The sequence below is a fragment of the Anolis sagrei genome, chromosome Y (assembly GCF_037176765.1).
Source record: "Anolis sagrei isolate rAnoSag1 chromosome Y, rAnoSag1.mat, whole genome shotgun sequence".
Lineage (NCBI taxonomy): Eukaryota > Metazoa > Chordata > Lepidosauria > Squamata > Dactyloidae > Anolis > Anolis sagrei.
Window position 1 is genome coordinate 62,138,612 of NC_090035.1, and position 18,717 is coordinate 62,157,328.

The window sequence follows — 18,717 nt, forward strand, 5'->3', positions numbered from 1 at the left end:
TGATCGTAACACCTTTGAGTGAACACAAAAGCAAAATACATTGTGTTATAAGGAAAGGCTGGAGCGAAATGGGCCACAGAGGCCGGAGTCAGTGGTTGTAACAACTTTGGGTGAACACAAAAGCAAAATACACTGTGTTATAAGGAAAGGCTGGAGCAAAATGGGCCACAGAGGCTGGAGTCAGTGGTTGTAACAACTTTGAGTGAACACAAAAGCAAATGGACTGTTTTATAAGGAAAAGCTGGAGCGAAATGGGCCATAGAGGCCGTAGTCAGTGATTGTAACCACTTTGAGTGAACACAAAAGCAAAATACACTATGTTACAAGGAAAGGCTGGAGCGAAATGGGCCACAGAGGCGGGAGTCAGTGGTTGTAACAACTTTGAGTGAACACAAAAGCAAAATATACTGTGTTATAAGGAAAGGCTGGAGCGAAATGGGCCACAGAGGCCAGAGTCAGTGGTTGTAACAACTTTGAATGAACACAAAAGCAAAATACACTGTGTTATACAGAAAAGGCTGAAGCGAAATGGGCCACAGAGGCCAGAGTCAGTGGTTGTAACAACTTTGAGTGAACACAAAAGCAAAATACACTGTGTTATAAGGAAAGGCTGGAGCGAAATGGGCCACAGAGGCCGGAGTCAGTGGTTGTAACAACTTTGAGTGAACACAAAAGAAAAATACACTGTGTTATAAGGAAAGGCTGGAGCGAAATGGGCCACAGAGGCTGGAGTCAGTGGTTGTAACAACTTTGAGTGAACACAAAAGCAAAATACACTGTGTTATAAGGAAAGGATGGAGCGAAACGAGCCACAGAGGACAGAGTCAATGGTTGTAATAACTTTGAGTGAACAGAAAAGCAAAATACACTGTGTTATAGAGAAAAGGCTGAAGCGAAATGGGCCACAGAGGCCGGAGTCAGTGGTTGTAACAATTTTGAGTGAACACAAAACCAAATACACTGTGTTATAAGGAAAGGCTGGAACGAAATATGCCACAGAGGCCGGAGTCAGTGATCGTAACACCTTTGAGTGAACACAAAAGCAAAATACATTGTGTTATAAGGAAAGGCTGGAGCGAAATGGGCCACAGAGGCCGGAGTCAGTGGTTGTAACAACTTTGGGTGAACACAAAAGCAAAATACACTGTGTTATAAGGAAAGGCTGGAGCAAAACGGGCCACAGAGGCTGGAGTCAGTGGTTGTAACAACTTTGAGTGAACACAAAAGCAAATGGACTGTCTTATAAGGAAAAGCTGGAGCGAAATGGGCCATAGAGGCCGTAGTCAGTGATTGTAACCACTTTGAGTGAACACAAAAGCAAAATACACTATGTTATAAGGAAAGGCTGGAGCAAAATGGGCAACAGAGGCGGGAGTCAGTGGTTGTAACAACTTTCAGTGAACACAAAAGCAAAATATACTGTATTATAAGGAAAGGCTGGAGCGAAATGGGCCACAGAGGCCGGAGTCAGTGATCGTAACAACTTTGAGTGAACACAAAAGCAAAATACAATGTGTTATAAGGAAAGGCTGGAGCCAAATGGGCCACAGAGGCCGGAGTCAGTGGTTGTAACAACTTTGATTGAATAGAAAAGCAAAATACACTGTGTTATAAGGAAAGGCTGGAGCGAAATGGGCCACAGAGGCCGGAGTCAGTGGTTGTAACAACTTTGAGTGTACACAAAAGCAAAATACACTGTGTTATAAGGAAAGGCTGGAGCGAAATGGGCCACAGAGGCAGGAGTCAGTGGTTGTAACAACTTTGAGTGAACACAAAAGCAAAATACACTGTGTTATAAGGAAAGGCTGGAGCGAAATGGGCCACAGAGGCGGGAGTCAGTGGTTGTAACAACTTTGAGTGAATAGAAAAGCAAAATACACTGTGTTATAAGGAAAGGCTGGAGCGAAATGGGCCACAGAGGCCGGAGTCAGTGGTTGTAACAACTTTGAGTGTACACAAAAGCAAAATACACTGTGTTATAATGAAAGGCTGGAGCGAAATGGGCCACAGAGTCTGGAGTCAGTGGTTGTAACAACTTTGAGTGAACAGAAAAGCAAAATACACTGTGTAATAAGGAAAGGCTGGAGCGAAATGGGCCACAGAGTCTGGAGTCAGTGGTTGTAACAACTTTGAGTGAACACAAAAGCAAAATACACTGTGTAATAAGGAAAGGCTGGAGCGAAATGGGCCACAGAGGCCGGAGTTAGTGGTTGTAACAACTTTGAGTGAACACAAAAGCAAAATACACTGTGTTATAAGGAACGGCTGGAGCGAAATGGGCCACAGAGGCAGGAGTCAGTGGTTGTAACAACTTTGAGTGAACACAAAAGCAAAATACACTATGTTATAAGGAAAGGATGGAGTGAAACGAGCCACAGAGGACAGAGTCAATGGTTGTAATAACTTTGAGTGAACACAAAAGCAAATTACACTGTGTTACAGAGAAAAGGCTGAAGCAAAATGGGCCACAGAGGCAGGAGTCAGTGGTTGTAACAACTTTGAGTGAACACAAAAGCAAAATAAACTATGTTATAAGGAAAGGCTGGAGCGAAATGGGCCACAGAGGCGGGAGTCAGTGGTTGTAACAACTTTGAGTGAATAGAAAAGCAAAATACACTGTGTTATAAGGAAAGGCTGGAGCCAAATGGGCCACAGAGGCAGAAGTCAGTGGTTGTAACAACTTTGAGTGTACACAAAAGCAAAATACACTGTGTTATAATGAAAGGCTGGAGCGAAATGGGCCACAGAGTCTGGAGTCAGTGGTTGTAACAACTTTGAGTGAACACAAAAGCAAAATACACTGTGTTATAAGGAAAGGCTGGAGCAAAATGGGCCACAGAGGCCGGAGTCAGTGGTTGTAACAACTTTGAGTGAACACAAAAGCAAAATACACTGTGTTATAAGGAACGGCTGGAGCGAAATGGGCCACAGAGGCAGGAGTCAGTGGTTGTAACAAATTTGAGTTAACACAAAAGAAAAATACACTGTGTTATAAGGAAAGGCTGGAGCGAAACGGGCCACAGAGGCCGGAGTCCGTGGTTGTAACAATTTTGATTGAACACAAAAGCAAATACAATGTGTTATAATGAAAGGCTGGAGCCAAATGGGCCACAGAGGCCGGAGTCAGTGGTTGTAACAACTTTGAGTGAATAGAAAAGCAAAATACACTGTGTTATAAGGAAAGGCTGGAGCGAAATGGGCCACAGAGGCCGGAGTCAGTGGTTGTAACAACTTTGAATGAACACAAAAGCAAAATACACTGTGTTATAAGGAAAGGCTGGAGCAAAATGGGCTACAGAGGCCGGAGTCAGTGATCGTAACAACTTTGAGTGAACACAAAAGCAAAATACAATGTGTTATAAGGAAAGGCTGGAGCCAAATGGGCCACAGAGGCCGGAGTCAGTGGTTGTAACAACTTTGAGTGAATAGAAAAGCAAAATACACTGTGTTATAAGGAAAGGCTGGAGCGAAATGGGCCACAGAGGCCGGAGTCAGTGGTTGTAACAACTTTGAGTGTACACAAAAGCAAAATACACTGTGTTATAATGAAAGGCTGGAGCGAAATGGGCCACAGAGGCAGGAGTCAGTGGTTGTAACAACTTTGAGTGAACACAAAAGCAAAATACACTGTGTTATAAGGAAAGGCTGGAGCGAAATGGGCCACAGAGGCAGGAGTCAGTGGTTGTAACAACTTTGAGTGAACACAAAAGCAAAATACACTGTGTTATAAGGAAAGGCTGGAGCGAAACGGGCCACAGAGGCTGGAGTCAGTGGTTGTAACAATTTGGATTGAACACAAAAGCAAATACACTGTGTTATAAGGAAAGGCTGGAGCGAAATGGGCCACAGAGGCCGGAGTAAGTGGTTGTAACAACTTTGGGTGAACACAAAAGCAAAATACACTGTGTTACAGAGAAAAGGCTGAAGCGAAATGGGCCACAGAGGCCGGAGTCAGTGGTTGTAACAACTTTGAGTGTACACAAAAGCAAAATACACTGTGTTATAATGAAAGGCTGGAGCGAAATGGGCCACAGAGGCAGGAGTCAGTGGTTGTAACAACTTTGAGTGAACACAAAAGCAAAATACACTGTGTTATAAGGAAAGGCTGGAGCGAAATGGGCCACAGAGGCAGGAGTCAGTGGTTGTAACAACTTTGAGTGAACACAAAAGCAAAATACACTGTGTTATAAGGAAAGGCTGGAGCGAAACGGGCCACAGAGGCTGGAGTCAGTGGTTGTAACAATTTGGATTGAACACAAAAGCAAATACACTGTGTTATAAGGAAAGGCTGGAGCGAAATGGGCCACAGAGGCCGGAGTAAGTGGTTGTAACAACTTTGGGTGAACACAAAAGCAAAATACACTGTGTTACAGAGAAAAGGCTGAAGCGAAATGGGCCACAGAGGCAGGAGTCAGTGGTTGTAACAACTTTGAGTGAACACAAAAGCAAAATAAACTATGTTATAAGGAAAGGCTGGAGCGAAACGGGCCACAGAGGCGGGAGTCAGTGGTTGTAACAACTTTGAGTGAACAGAAAAGCAAAATACACTGTGTTATAAGGAAAGGCTGGAGCGAAATGGGCCACAGAGGCAGGAGTCAGTGGTTGTAACAACTTTGAGTGTACACAAAAGCAAAATACACTGTGTTATAATGAAAGGCTGGAGCGAAATGGGCCACAGAGTCTGGAGTCAGTGGTTGTAACAACTTTGAGTGAACACAAAAGCAAAATACACTGTGTTATAAGGAAAGGCTGGAGCAAAATGGGCCACAGAGGCCGGAGTCAGTGGTTGTAACAAATTTGAGTTAACACAAAAGAAAAATACACTGTGTTATAAGGAAAGGCTGGAGCGAAACGGGCCACAGAGGCCGGAGTCCGTGGTTGTAACAATTTTGATTGAACACAAAAGCAAATACAATGTGTTATAATGAAAGGCTGGAGCCAAATGGGCCACAGAGGCCGGAGTCAGTGGTTGTAACAACTTTGAGTGAATAGAAAAGCAAAATACACTGTGTTATAAGGAAAGGCTGGAGCGAAATGGGCCACAGAGGCCGGAGTCAGTGGTTGTAACAACTTTGAATGAACACAAAAGCAAAATACACTGTGTTATAAGGAAAGGCTGGAGCAAAATGGGCTACAGAGGCCGGAGTCAGTGATCGTAACAACTTTGAGTGAACACAAAAGCAAAATACAATGTGTTATAAGGAAAGGCTGGAGCCAAATGGGCCACAGAGGCCGGAGTCAGTGGTTGTAACAACTTTGAGTGAATAGAAAAGCAAAATACACTGTGTTATAAGGAAAGGCTGGAGCGAAATGGGCCACAGAGGCCGGAGTCAGTGGTTGTAACAACTTTGAGTGTACACAAAAGCAAAATACACTGTGTTATAATGAAAGGCTGGAGCGAAATGGGCCACAGAGGCAGGAGTCAGTGGTTGTAACAACTTTGAGTGAACACAAAAGCAAAATACACTGTGTTATAAGGAAAGGCTGGAGCGAAATGGGCCACAGAGGCAGGAGTCAGTGGTTGTAACAACTTTGAGTGAACACAAAAGCAAAATACACTGTGTTATAAGGAAAGGCTGGAGCGAAACGGGCCACAGAGGCTGGAGTCAGTGGTTGTAACAATTTGGATTGAACACAAAAGCAAATACACTGTGTTATAAGGAAAGGCTGGAGCGAAATGGGCCACAGAGGCCGGAGTAAGTGGTTGTAACAACTTTGGGTGAACACAAAAGCAAAATACACTGTGTTACAGAGAAAAGGCTGAAGCGAAATGGGCCACAGAGGCCGGAGTCAGTGGTTGTAACAACTTTGAGTGTACACAAAAGCAAAATACACTGTGTTATAATGAAAGGCTGGAGCGAAATGGGCCACAGAGGCAGGAGTCAGTGGTTGTAACAACTTTGAGTGAACACAAAAGCAAAATACACTGTGTTATAAGGAAAGGCTGGAGCGAAATGGGCCACAGAGGCAGGAGTCAGTGGTTGTAACAACTTTGAGTGAACACAAAAGCAAAATACACTGTGTTATAAGGAAAGGCTGGAGCGAAACGGGCCACAGAGGCTGGAGTCAGTGGTTGTAACAATTTGGATTGAACACAAAAGCAAATACACTGTGTTATAAGGAAAGGCTGGAGCGAAATGGGCCACAGAGGCCGGAGTAAGTGGTTGTAACAACTTTGGGTGAACACAAAAGCAAAATACACTGTGTTACAGAGAAAAGGCTGAAGCGAAATGGGCCACAGAGGCAGGAGTCAGTGGTTGTAACAACTTTGAGTGAACACAAAAGCAAAATAAACTATGTTATAAGGAAAGGCTGGAGCGAAACGGGCCACAGAGGCGGGAGTCAGTGGTTGTAACAACTTTGAGTGAACAGAAAAGCAAAATACACTGTGTTATAAGGAAAGGCTGGAGCGAAATGGGCCACAGAGGCAGGAGTCAGTGGTTGTAACAACTTTGAGTGTACACAAAAGCAAAATACACTGTGTTATAATGAAAGGCTGGAGCGAAATGGGCCACAGAGTCTGGAGTCAGTGGTTGTAACAACTTTGAGTGAACACAAAAGCAAAATACACTGTGTTATAAGGAAAGACTGGAGCACAATGGGCCACAGAGGCCGGAGTCAGTGGTTGTAACAACTTTGAGTGAACACAAAAGCAAAATACACTGTGTTATAAGGAACGGCTGGAGCGAAATGGGCCACAGAGGCAGGAGTCAGTGGTTGTAACAACTTTGAGTGAACACAAAAGCAAAATACACTATGTTAAAAGGAAAGGATGGAGTGAAACGAGCCACAGAGGACAGAGTCAATGGTTGTAATAACTTTGAGTGAACACAAAAGCAAAATACACTGTGTTATAGAGAAAAGGCTAAAGCGAAATGGGCCACAGAGGCCGGAGTCAGTGGTTGTAACAATTTTGAGTGAACACAAAAGCAAATACACTGTGTTATAAGGAAAGGCTGGAGCGAAATGGGCCACAGAGGCCGGAGTAAGTGGTTGTAACAACTTTGGGTGAACACAAAAGCAAAATACACTGTGTTACAGAGAAAAGGCTGAAGCGAAATGGGCCACAGAGGCAGGAGTCAGTGGTTGTAACAACTTTGAGTGAACACAAAAGCAAAATAAACTATGTTATAAGGAAAGGCTGGAGCGAAACGGGCCACAGAGGCGGGAGTCAGTGGTTGTAACAACTTTGAGTGAACAGAAAAGCAAAATACACTGTGTTATAAGGAAAGGCTGGAGCGAAATGGGCCACAGAGGCAGGAGTCAGTGGTTGTAACAACTTTGAGTGTACACAAAAGCAAAATACACTGTGTTATAATGAAAGGCTGGAGCGAAATGGGCCACAGAGTCTGGAGTCAGTGGTTGTAACAACTTTGAGTGAACACAAAAGCAAAATACACTGTGTTATAAGGAAAGGCTGGAGCAAAATGGGCCACAGAGGCCGGAGTCAGTGGTTGTAACAACTTTGAGTGAACACAAAAGCAAAATACACTGTGTTATAAGGAACGGCTGGAGCGAAATGGGCCACAGAGGCAGGAGTCAGTGGTTGTAACAACTTTGAGTGAACACAAAAGCAAAATACACTATGTTAAAAGGAAAGGATGGAGTGAAACGAGCCACAGAGGACAGAGTCAATGGTTGTAATAACTTTGAGTGAACACAAAAGCAAAATACACTGTGTTATAGAGAAAAGGCTAAAGCGAAATGGGCCACAGAGGCCGGAGTCAGTGGTTGTAACAATTTTGAGTGAACACAAAAGCAAGTACACTGTGTTATAAGGAAAGGCTGGAGCGAAATGGGCCACAGAGGCCGGAGTCAGTGATCGTAACACCTTTGAGTGAACACAAAAGCAAAATACATTGTGTTATAAGGAAAGGCTGGAGCGAAATGGGCCACAGAGGCCGGAGTCAGTGGTTGTAACAACTTTGGGTGAACACAAAAGCAAAATACACTGTGTTATAAGGAAAGGCTGGAGCAAAACGGGCCACAGAGGCTGGAGTCAGTGGTTGTAACAACTTTGAGTGAACACAAAAGCAAATGGACTGTTTTATAAGGAAAAGCTGGAGCGAAATGGGCCATAGAGGCCGTAGTCAGTGATTGTAACCACTTTGAGTGAACACAAAAGCAAAATACACTATGTTACAAGGAAAGGCTGGAGCGAAATGGGCCACAGAGGCGGGAGTCAGTGGTTGTAACGACTTTGAGTGAACACAAAAGCAAAATATACTGTGTTATAAGGAAAGGCTGGAGCGAAATGGGCCACAGAGGCCAGAGTCAGTGGTTGTAACAACTTTGAATGAACACAAAAGCAAAATACACTGTGTTATACAGAAAAGGCTGAAGCGAAATGGGCCACAGAGGCCAGAGTCAGTGGTTGTAACAACTTTGAGTGAACACAAAAGCAAAATACACTGTGTTATAAGGAAAGGCTGGAGCGAAATGGGCCACAGAGGCCGGAGTCAGTGGTTGTAACAACTTTGAGTGAACACAAAAGAAAAATACACTGTGTTATAAGGAAAGGCTGGAGCGAAATGGGCCACAGAGGCTGGAGTCAGTGGTTGTAACAACTTTGAGTGAACACAAAAGAAAAATACACTGTGTTATAAGGAAAGGATGGAGCGAAACGAGCCACAGAGGACAGAGTCAATGGTTGTAATAACTTTGAGTGAACACAAAAGCAAAATACACTGTGTTATAGAGAAAAGGCTGAAGCGAAATGGGCCACAGAGGCCGGAGTCAGTGGTTGTAACAATTTTGAGTGAACACAAAACCAAATACACTGTGTTATAAGGAAAGGCTGGAACGAAATATGCCACAGAGGCCGGAGTCAGTGATCGTAACACCTTTGAGTGAACACAAAAGCAAAATACATTGTGTTATAAGGAAAGGCTGGAGCGAAATGGGCCACAGAGGCCGGAGTCAGTGGTTGTAACAACTTTGGGTGAACACAAAAGCAAAATACACTGTGTTATAAGGAAAGGCTGGAGCAAAATGGGCCACAGAGGCTGGAGTCAGTGGTTGTAACAACTTTGAGTGAACACAAAAGCAAATGGACTGTTTTATAAGGAAAAGCTGGAGCGAAATGGGCCATAGAGGCCGTAGTCAGTGATTGTAACCACTTTGAGTGAACACAAAAGCAAAATACACTATGTTACAAGGAAAGGCTGGAGCGAAATGGGCCACAGAGGCGGGAGTCAGTGGTTGTAACAACTTTGAGTGAACACAAAAGCAAAATATACTGTGTTATAAGGAAAGGCTGGAGCGAAATGGGCCACAGAGGCCAGAGTCAGTGGTTGTAACAACTTTGAATGAACACAAAAGCAAAATACACTGTGTTATACAGAAAAGGCTGAAGCGAAATGGGCCACAGAGGCCAGAGTCAGTGGTTGTAACAACTTTGAGTGAACACAAAAGCAAAATACACTGTGTTATAAGGAAAGGCTGGAGCGAAATGGGCCACAGAGGCCGGAGTCAGTGGTTGTAACAACTTTGAGTGAACACAAAAGAAAAATACACTGTGTTATAAGGAAAGGCTGGAGCGAAATGGGCCACAGAGGCTGGAGTCAGTGGTTGTAACAACTTTGAGTGAACACAAAAGCAAAATACACTGTGTTATAAGGAAAGGATGGAGCGAAACGAGCCACAGAGGACAGAGTCAATGGTTGTAATAACTTTGAGTGAACAGAAAAGCAAAATACACTGTGTTATAGAGAAAAGGCTGAAGCGAAATGGGCCACAGAGGCCGGAGTCAGTGGTTGTAACAATTTTGAGTGAACACAAAACCAAATACACTGTGTTATAAGGAAAGGCTGGAACGAAATATGCCACAGAGGCCGGAGTCAGTGATCGTAACACCTTTGAGTGAACACAAAAGCAAAATACATTGTGTTATAAGGAAAGGCTGGAGCGAAATGGGCCACAGAGGCCGGAGTCAGTGGTTGTAACAACTTTGGGTGAACACAAAAGCAAAATACACTGTGTTATAAGGAAAGGCTGGAGCAAAACGGGCCACAGAGGCTGGAGTCAGTGGTTGTAACAACTTTGAGTGAACACAAAAGCAAATGGACTGTCTTATAAGGAAAAGCTGGAGCGAAATGGGCCATAGAGGCCGTAGTCAGTGATTGTAACCACTTTGAGTGAACACAAAAGCAAAATACACTATGTTATAAGGAAAGGCTGGAGCAAAATGGGCCACAGAGGCGGGAGTCAGTGGTTGTAACAACTTTCAGTGAACACAAAAGCAAAATATACTGTATTATAAGGAAAGGCTGGAGCGAAATGGGCCACAGAGGCCGGAGTCAGTGATCGTAACAACTTTGAGTGAACACAAAAGCAAAATACAATGTGTTATAAGGAAAGGCTGGAGCCAAATGGGCCACAGAGGCCGGAGTCAGTGGTTGTAACAACTTTGAGTGAATAGAAAAGCAAAATACACTGTGTTATAAGGAAAGGCTGGAGCGAAATGGGCCACAGAGGCCGGAGTCAGTGGTTGTAACAACTTTGAGTGTACACAAAAGCAAAATACACTGTGTTATAATGAAAGGCTGGAGCGAAATGGGCCACAGAGGCAGGAGTCAGTGGTTGTAACAACTTTGAGTGAACACAAAAGCAAAATACACTGTGTTATAAGGAAAGGCTGGAGCGAAATGGGCCACAGAGGCGGGAGTCAGTGGTTGTAACAACTTTGAGTGAATAGAAAAGCAAAATACACTGTGTTATAAGGAAAGGCTGGAGCGAAATGGGCCACAGAGGCCGGAGTCAGTGGTTGTAACAACTTTGAGTGTACACAAAAGCAAAATACACTGTGTTATAATGAAAGGCTGGAGCGAAATGGGCCACAGAGTCTGGAGTCAGTGGTTGTAACAACTTTGAGTGAACACAAAAGCAAAATACACTGTGTAATAAGGAAAGGCTGGAGCAAAATGGGCCACAGAGGCCGGAGTTAGTGGTTGTAACAACTTTGAGTGAACACAAAAGCAAAATACACTGTGTTATAAGGAACGGCTGGAGCGAAATGGGCCACAGAGGCAGGAGTCAGTGGTTGTAACAACTTTGAGTGAACACAAAAGCAAAATACACTATGTTATAAGGAAAGGATGGAGTGAAACGAGCCACAGAGGACAGAGTCAATGGTTGTAATAACTTTGAGTGAACACAAAAGCAAATTACACTGTGTTACAGAGAAAAGGCTGAAGCAAAATGGGCCACAGAGGCAGGAGTCAGTGGTTGTAACAACTTTGAGTGAACACAAAAGCAAAATAAACTATGTTATAAGGAAAGGCTGGAGCGAAATGGGCCACAGAGGCGGGAGTCAGTGGTTGTAACAACTTTGAGTGAATAGAAAAGCAAAATACACTGTGTTATAAGGAAAGGCTGGAGCGAAATGGGCCACAGAGGCCGAAGTCAGTGGTTGTAACAACTTTGAGTGTACACAAAAGCAAAATACACTGTGTTATAATGAAAGGCTGGAGCGAAATGGGCCACAGAGTCTGGAGTCAGTGGTTGTAACAACTTTGAGTGAACACAAAAGCAAAATACACTGTGTTATAAGGAAAGGCTGGAGCAAAATGGGCCACAGAGGCCGGAGTCAGTGGTTGTAACAACTTTGAGTGAACACAAAAGCAAAATACACTGTGTTATAAGGAACGGCTGGAGCGAAATGGGCCACAGAGGCAGGTTTCAGTGGTTGTAACAACTTTGAGTGAATAGAAAAGCAAAATACACTGTGTTATAAGGAAAGGCTGGAGCGAAATGGGCCACAGAGGCAGGAGTCAGTAGTTGTAACAACTTTGAGTGAACACAAAAGCAAAATACACTGTGTTATAAGGAAAGGCTGGAGCGAAACGGGCCACAGAGGCTGGAGTCAGTGGTTGTAACAATTTGGATTGAACACAAAAGCAAATACACTGTGTTATAAGGAAAGGCTGGAGCGAAATGGGCCACAGAGGCCGGAGTAAGTGGTTGTAACAACTTTGGGTGAACACAAAAGCAAAATACACTGTGTTACAGAGAAAAGGCTGAAGCGAAATGGGCCACAGAGGCAGGAGTCAGTCGTTGTAACAACTTTGAGTGAACACAAAAGCAAAATAAACTATGTTATAAGGAAAGGCTGGAGCGAAACGGGCCACAGAGGCCGGAGTCAGTGGTTGTAACAATTTGATTGAATAGAAAAGCAAAATACACTGTGTTATAAGGAAAGGCTGGAGCGAAATGGGCCACAGAGGCCGGAGTCAGTGGTTGTAACAACTTTGAGTGTACACAAAAGCAAAATACACTGTGTTATAATGAAAGGCTGGAGCGAAATGGGCCACAGAGTCTGGAGTCAGTGGTTGTAACAACTTTGAGTGAACACAAAAGCAAAATACACTGTGTTATAAGGAAAGGCTGGAGCAAAATGGGCCACAGAGGCCGGAGTCAGTGGTTGTAACAACTTTGAGTGAACACAAAAGCAAAATACACTGTGTTATAAGGAACGGCTGGAGCGAAATGGGCCACAGAGGCAGGAGTCACTGGTTGTAACAACTTTGAGTGAACACAAAAGCAAAATACACTATGTTATAAGGAAAGGATGGAGTGAAACGAGCCACAGAGGACAGAGTCAATGGTTGTAATAACTTTGAGTGAACACAAAAGCAAAATACACTGTGTTATAGAGAAAAGGCTAAAGCGAAATGGGCCACAGAGGCCGGAGTCAGTGGTTGTAACAATTTTGAGTGAACACAAAAGCAAATACACTGTGTTATAAGGAAAGGCTGGAGCGAAATTGGCCACAGAGGCCGGAGTCAGTGATCGTAACACCTTTGAGTGAACACAAAAGCAAAATACATTGTGTTATAAGGAAAGGCTGGAGCGAAATGGGCCACAGAGGCCGGAGTCAGTGGTTGTAACAACTTTGGGTGAACACAAAAGCAAAATACACTGTGTTATAAGGAAAGGCTGGAGCAAAACGGGCCACAGAGGCTGGAGTCAGTGGTTGTAACAACTTTGAGTGAACACAAAAGCAAATGGACTGTCTTATAAGGAAAAGCTGGAGCGAAATGGGCCATAGAGGCCGTAGTCAGTGATTGTAACCACTTTGAGTGAACACAAAAGCAAAATACACTATGTTATAAGGAAAGGCTGGAGCAAAATGGGCCACAGAGGCGGGAGTCAGTGGTTGTAACAACTTTCAGTGAACACAAAAGCAAAATACACTATGTTATAAGGAAAGGCTGGAGCAAAATGGGCCACAGAGGCCGGAGTCAGTGGTTGTAACAACTTTGAGTGAACAGAAAAGCAAAATACACTGTGTTATAAGGAAAGGCTGGAGCGAAATGGGCCACAGAGGCCGGAGTCAGTGATCGTAACAACTTTGAGTGAACACAAAAGCAAAATACAATGTGTTATAAGGAAAGGCTGGAGCCAAATGGGCCACAGAGGCCGGAGTCAGTGGTTGTAACAACTTTGAGTGAATAGAAAAGCAAAATACACTGTGTTATAAGGAAAGGCTGGAGCGAAATGGGCCACAGAGGCCGGAGTCAGTGGTTGTAACAACTTTGAGTGTACACAAAAGCAAAATACACTGTGTTATAATGAAAGGCTGGAGCGAAATGGGCCACAGAGGCAGGAGTCAGTGGTTGTAACAACTTTGAGTGAACACAAAAGCAAAATACACTGTGTTATAAGGAAAGGCTGGAGCGAAATGGGCCACAGAGGCGGGAGTCAGTGGTTGTAACAACTTTGAGTGAATAGAAAAGCAAAATACACTGTGTTATAAGGAAAGGCTGGAGCGAAATGGGCCACAGAGGCCGGAGTCAGTGGTTGTAACAACTTTGAGTGTACACAAAAGCAAAATACACTGTGTTATAATGAAAGGCTGGAGCGAAATGGGCCACAGAGTCTGGAGTCAGTGGTTGTAACAACTTTGAGTGAACACAAAAGCAAAATACACTGTGTCATAAGGAAAGGCTGGAGCAAAATGGGCCACAGAGGCCGGAGTCAGTGGTTGTAACAACTTTGAGTGAACACAAAAGCAAAATACACTGTCTTATAAGGAAATCTGGAGCGAAATGGGCCACAGAGGCGGGAGTCAGTGGTTGTAACAACTTTGAGTGAACACAAAAGCAAAATATACTGTGTTATAAGGAAAGGCTGGAGCGAAATGGGCCACAGAGTCTGGAGTCAGTGGTTGTAACAACTTTGAGTGAACACAAAAGCAAAATACACTATGTTATAAGGAAAGGATGGAGTGAAACGAGCCACAGAGGACAGAGTCAATGGTTGTAATAACTTTGAGTGAACACAAAAGCAAAATACACTGTGTTATAGAGAAAAGGCTAAAGCGAAATGGGCCACAGAGGCCGGAGTCAGTGGTTGTAACAATTTTGAGTGAACACAAAAGCAAATACACTGTGTTATAAGGAAAGGCTGGAGTGAAATTGGCCACAGAGGCCGGAGTCAGTGATCGTAACACCTTTGAGTGAACACAAAAGCAAAATACATTGTGTTATAAGGAAAGGCTGGAGCGAAATGGGCCACAGAGGCCGGAGTCAGTGGTTGTAACAACTTTGGGTGAACACAAAAGCAAAATACACTGTGTTATAAGGAAAGGCTGGAGCAAAACGGGCCACAGAGGCTGGAGTCAGTGGTTGTAACAACTTTGAGTGAACACAAAAGCAAATGGACTGTCTTATAAGGAAAAGCTGGAGCGAAATGGGCCATAGAGGCCGTAGTCAGTGATTGTAACCACTTTGAGTGAACACAAAAGCAAAATACACTATGTTATAAGGAAAGGCTGGAGCAAAATGGGCCACAGAGGCGGGAGTCAGTGGTTGTAACAACTTTCAGTGAACACAAAAGCAAAATACACTATGTTATAAGGAAAGGCTGGAGCAAAATGGGCCACAGAGGCCGGAGTCAGTGGTTGTAACAACTTTGAGTGAACAGAAAAGCAAAATACACTGTGTTATAAGGAAAGGCTGGAGCGAAATGGGCCACAGAGGCCGGAGTCAGTGATCGTAACAACTTTGAGTGAACACAAAAGCAAAATACAATGTGTTATAAGGAAAGGCTGGAGCCAAATGGGCCACAGAGGCCGGAGTCAGTGGTTGTAACAACTTTGAGTGAATAGAAAAGCAAAATACACTGTGTTATAAGGAAAGGCTGGAGCGAAATGGGCCACAGAGGCCGGAGTCAGTGGTTGTAACAACTTTGAGTGTACACAAAAGCAAAATACACTGTGTTATAATGAAAGGCTGGAGCGAAATGGGCCACAGAGGCAGGAGTCAGTGGTTGTAACAACTTTGAGTGAACACAAAAGCAAAATACACTGTGTTATAAGGAAAGGCTGGAGCGAAATGGGCCACAGAGGCGGGAGTCAGTGGTTGTAACAACTTTGAGTGAATAGAAAAGCAAAATACACTGTGTTATAAGGAAAGGCTGGAGCGAAATGGGCCACAGAGGCCGGAGTCAGTGGTTGTAACAACTTTGAGTGTACACAAAAGCAAAATACACTGTGTTATAATGAAAGGCTGGAGCGAAATGGGCCACAGAGTCTGGAGTCAGTGGTTGTAACAACTTTGAGTGAACACAAAAGCAAAATACACTGTGTCATAAGGAAAGGCTGGAGCAAAATGGGCCACAGAGGCCGGAGTCAGTGGTTGTAACAACTTTGAGTGAACACAAAAGCAAAATACACTGTCTTATAAGGAAATCTGGAGCGAAATGGGCCACAGAGGCGGGAGTCAGTGGTTGTAACAACTTTGAGTGAACACAAAAGCAAAATATACTGTGTTATAAGGAAAGGCTGGAGCGAAATGGGCCACAGAGGCCAGAGTCAGTGGTTGTAACAACTTTGAATGAACACAAAAGCAAAATACACTGTGTTATAAGGAAAGGATGGAGTGAAACGAGCCACAGAGGACAGAGTCAATGGTTGTAATAACTTTGAGTGAACACAAAAGCAAAATACACTGTGTTATAGAGAAAAGGCTGAAGCGAAATGGGCCACAGAGGCCGGAGTCAGTGGTTGTAACAATTTTGAGTGAACACAAAAGCAAATACACTGTGTTATAAGGAAAGGCTGGAGCGAAATGGGCCACAGAGGCCGGAGTCAATGGTTGTAACAACTTTGAGTGAACACAAAAGCAAAATACAATGTGTTATAAGGAACAGCTGGAGCAAAATGGGCCACAGAGGCAGGAGTCAGTTGTTGTAACAACTTTGAGTGAACACAAAAGCAAAATACACTGTGTTATAAGGAAAGGCTGGAGCGAAATGGGCCACAGAGGCCGGAGTCAGTGGTTGTAACAACTTTGAGTGAACACAAAAGAAAAATACACTGTGTTATAAGGAAAGGCTGGAGCGAAATGGGCCACAGAGGCCGGAGTCAGTGGTTGTAACAACTTTGAGTGAACACAAAAGCAAAATACAATGTGTTATAAGGAACGGCTGGAGCAAAATGGGCCACAGAGGCCGGAGTCAGTGGTTGTAACAACTTTGAGTGAACACAAAAGCAAAATACACTGTGTTATAAGGATAGGCTGGAGCGAAATGGGCCACACAGGCCGGAGTCAGTGGTTGTAACAACTTTGGGTGAACACAAAAGCAAAATACACTGTGTTATAATGAAAGGCGGGAGCGAAATGGGCCACAGAGGCAGGAGTCAGTGGTTGTAACAATTTTGAGTGAACACAAAACCAAATACACTGTGTTATAAGGAAAGGCTAGAGCAAAATGCGCCACAGAGGCCGGAGTCAGTGGTTGTAACAACTTTGAGTGAACACAAAAGCAAAATACACTGTGTTATAAGGAACGGCTGGAGCGAAATGGACCACAGAGGCAGGAGTCAGTGGTTGTAACAACTTTGAGTGAACACAAAAGCAAAATACACTATGTTATAAGGAAAGGATGGAGTGAAATGAGCCACAGAGGACAGAGTCAATGGTTGTAATAACTTTGAGTGAACACAAAAGCAAAATACACTGTGTTATAGAGAAAAGGCTGAAGCGAAATGGGCCACAGAGGCCGGAGTCAGTGGTTGTAACAATTTTGAGTGAACACAAAAGCAAATACACTGTGTTATAAGGAAAGGCTGGAGCGAAATGGGCCACAGAGGCCAGAATCAGTGGTTGTAACAACTTTGAGTGAACACAAAAGCAAAATACAATGTGTTATAAGGAACGGCTGGAGCAAAATGGGCTACAGAGGCAGGAGTCAGTTGTTGTAACAACTTTGAGTGAACACAAAAGCAAAATACACTGTGTTATAAGGAAAGGCTGGAGCGAAATGGGCCACAGAGGCCGGAGTCAGTGGTTGTAACAACTTTGAGTGAACACAAAAGAAAAATACACTGTGTTATAAGGAAAGGCTGGAGCGAAATGGGCCACAGAGGCCGGAGTCAGTGGTTGTAACAACTTTGAGTGAACACAAAAGCAAAATACAATGTGTTATAAGGAACGGCTGGAGCAAAATGGGCCACAGAGGCAGGAGTCAGTTGTTGTAACAACTTTGAGTGAACACAAAAGCAAAATACACTGTGTTATAAGCATAGGCTGGAGCGAAATGGGCCACACAGGCCGGAGTCAGTGGTTGTAACAACTTTGGGTGAACACAAAAGCAAAATACACTGTGTTATAAGGAAAGGCTGGAGCGAAATGGGCCACAGAGGCTGGAGTCAGTGGTTGTAACAACTTTGAGTGAACACAAAAGCAAAATACACTGTGTTATAAGGAAAGGCCGGAGCGAAATGGGCCACAGAGGCCGGAGTCAGTGGTTGTAACAACTTTGAGTGAACACAAAAGCAAAATACAATGTGTTATAAGGAAAGGCTGGAGCAAAATGGGCCACAGAGGCAGGAGTCAGTTGTTGTAACAACTTTGAGTGAACACAAAAGCAAAATACACTGTGTTATAAGGAAAGGCTGGAGCGAAATGGGCCACAGAGGCCGGAGTCAGTGGTTATAACAACTTTGAGTGAACACAAAAGCAAAATACACTGTGTTATAAGGATAGGCTGGAGCGAAATGGGCCACACAGGCCGGAGTCAGTGGTTGTAACAACTTTGGGTGAACACAAAAGCAAAATACACTGTGTTATAAGGAAAGGCTGGAGCGAAATGGGCCACAGAGGCTGGAGTCAGTGGTTGTAACAACTTTGAGTGAACACAAAAGCAAAATACACTGTGTTATAAGGAAAGGATGGAGCGAAACGAGCCACAGAGGACAGAGTCAATGGTTGTAATAACTTTGAGTGAACACAAAAGCAAAATACACTGTGTTATAGAGAAAAGGCTGAAGCGAAATGGGCCACAGAGGCCGGAGGCAGTGATTGTAACAATTTTGAGTGAACACAAAACCAAATACACTGTGTTATAAGTAAAGGCTGGAGCGAAATATGCCACAGAGGCCGGAGTCAGTGATCGTAACACCTTTGAGTGAACACAAAAGCAAAATACATTGTGTTATAAAGAAAGGCTGGAGCGAAATGGGCCACAGAGGCCGGAGTCAGTGGTTGTAACAACTTTGAGTGAATAGAAAAGCAAAATACACTGTGTTATAAGGAAAGGCTGAAGCAAAACGGGCCACAGAGGCTGGAGTCAGTGGTTGTAACAACTTTGAGTGAACACAAAAGCAAATGGACTGTCTCATAAGGAAAGGCTGGAGCGAAATGGGCCATAGAGGCCGTAGTCAGTGATTGTAACCACTTTGAGTGAACACAAAAGCAAAATACACTATGTTAT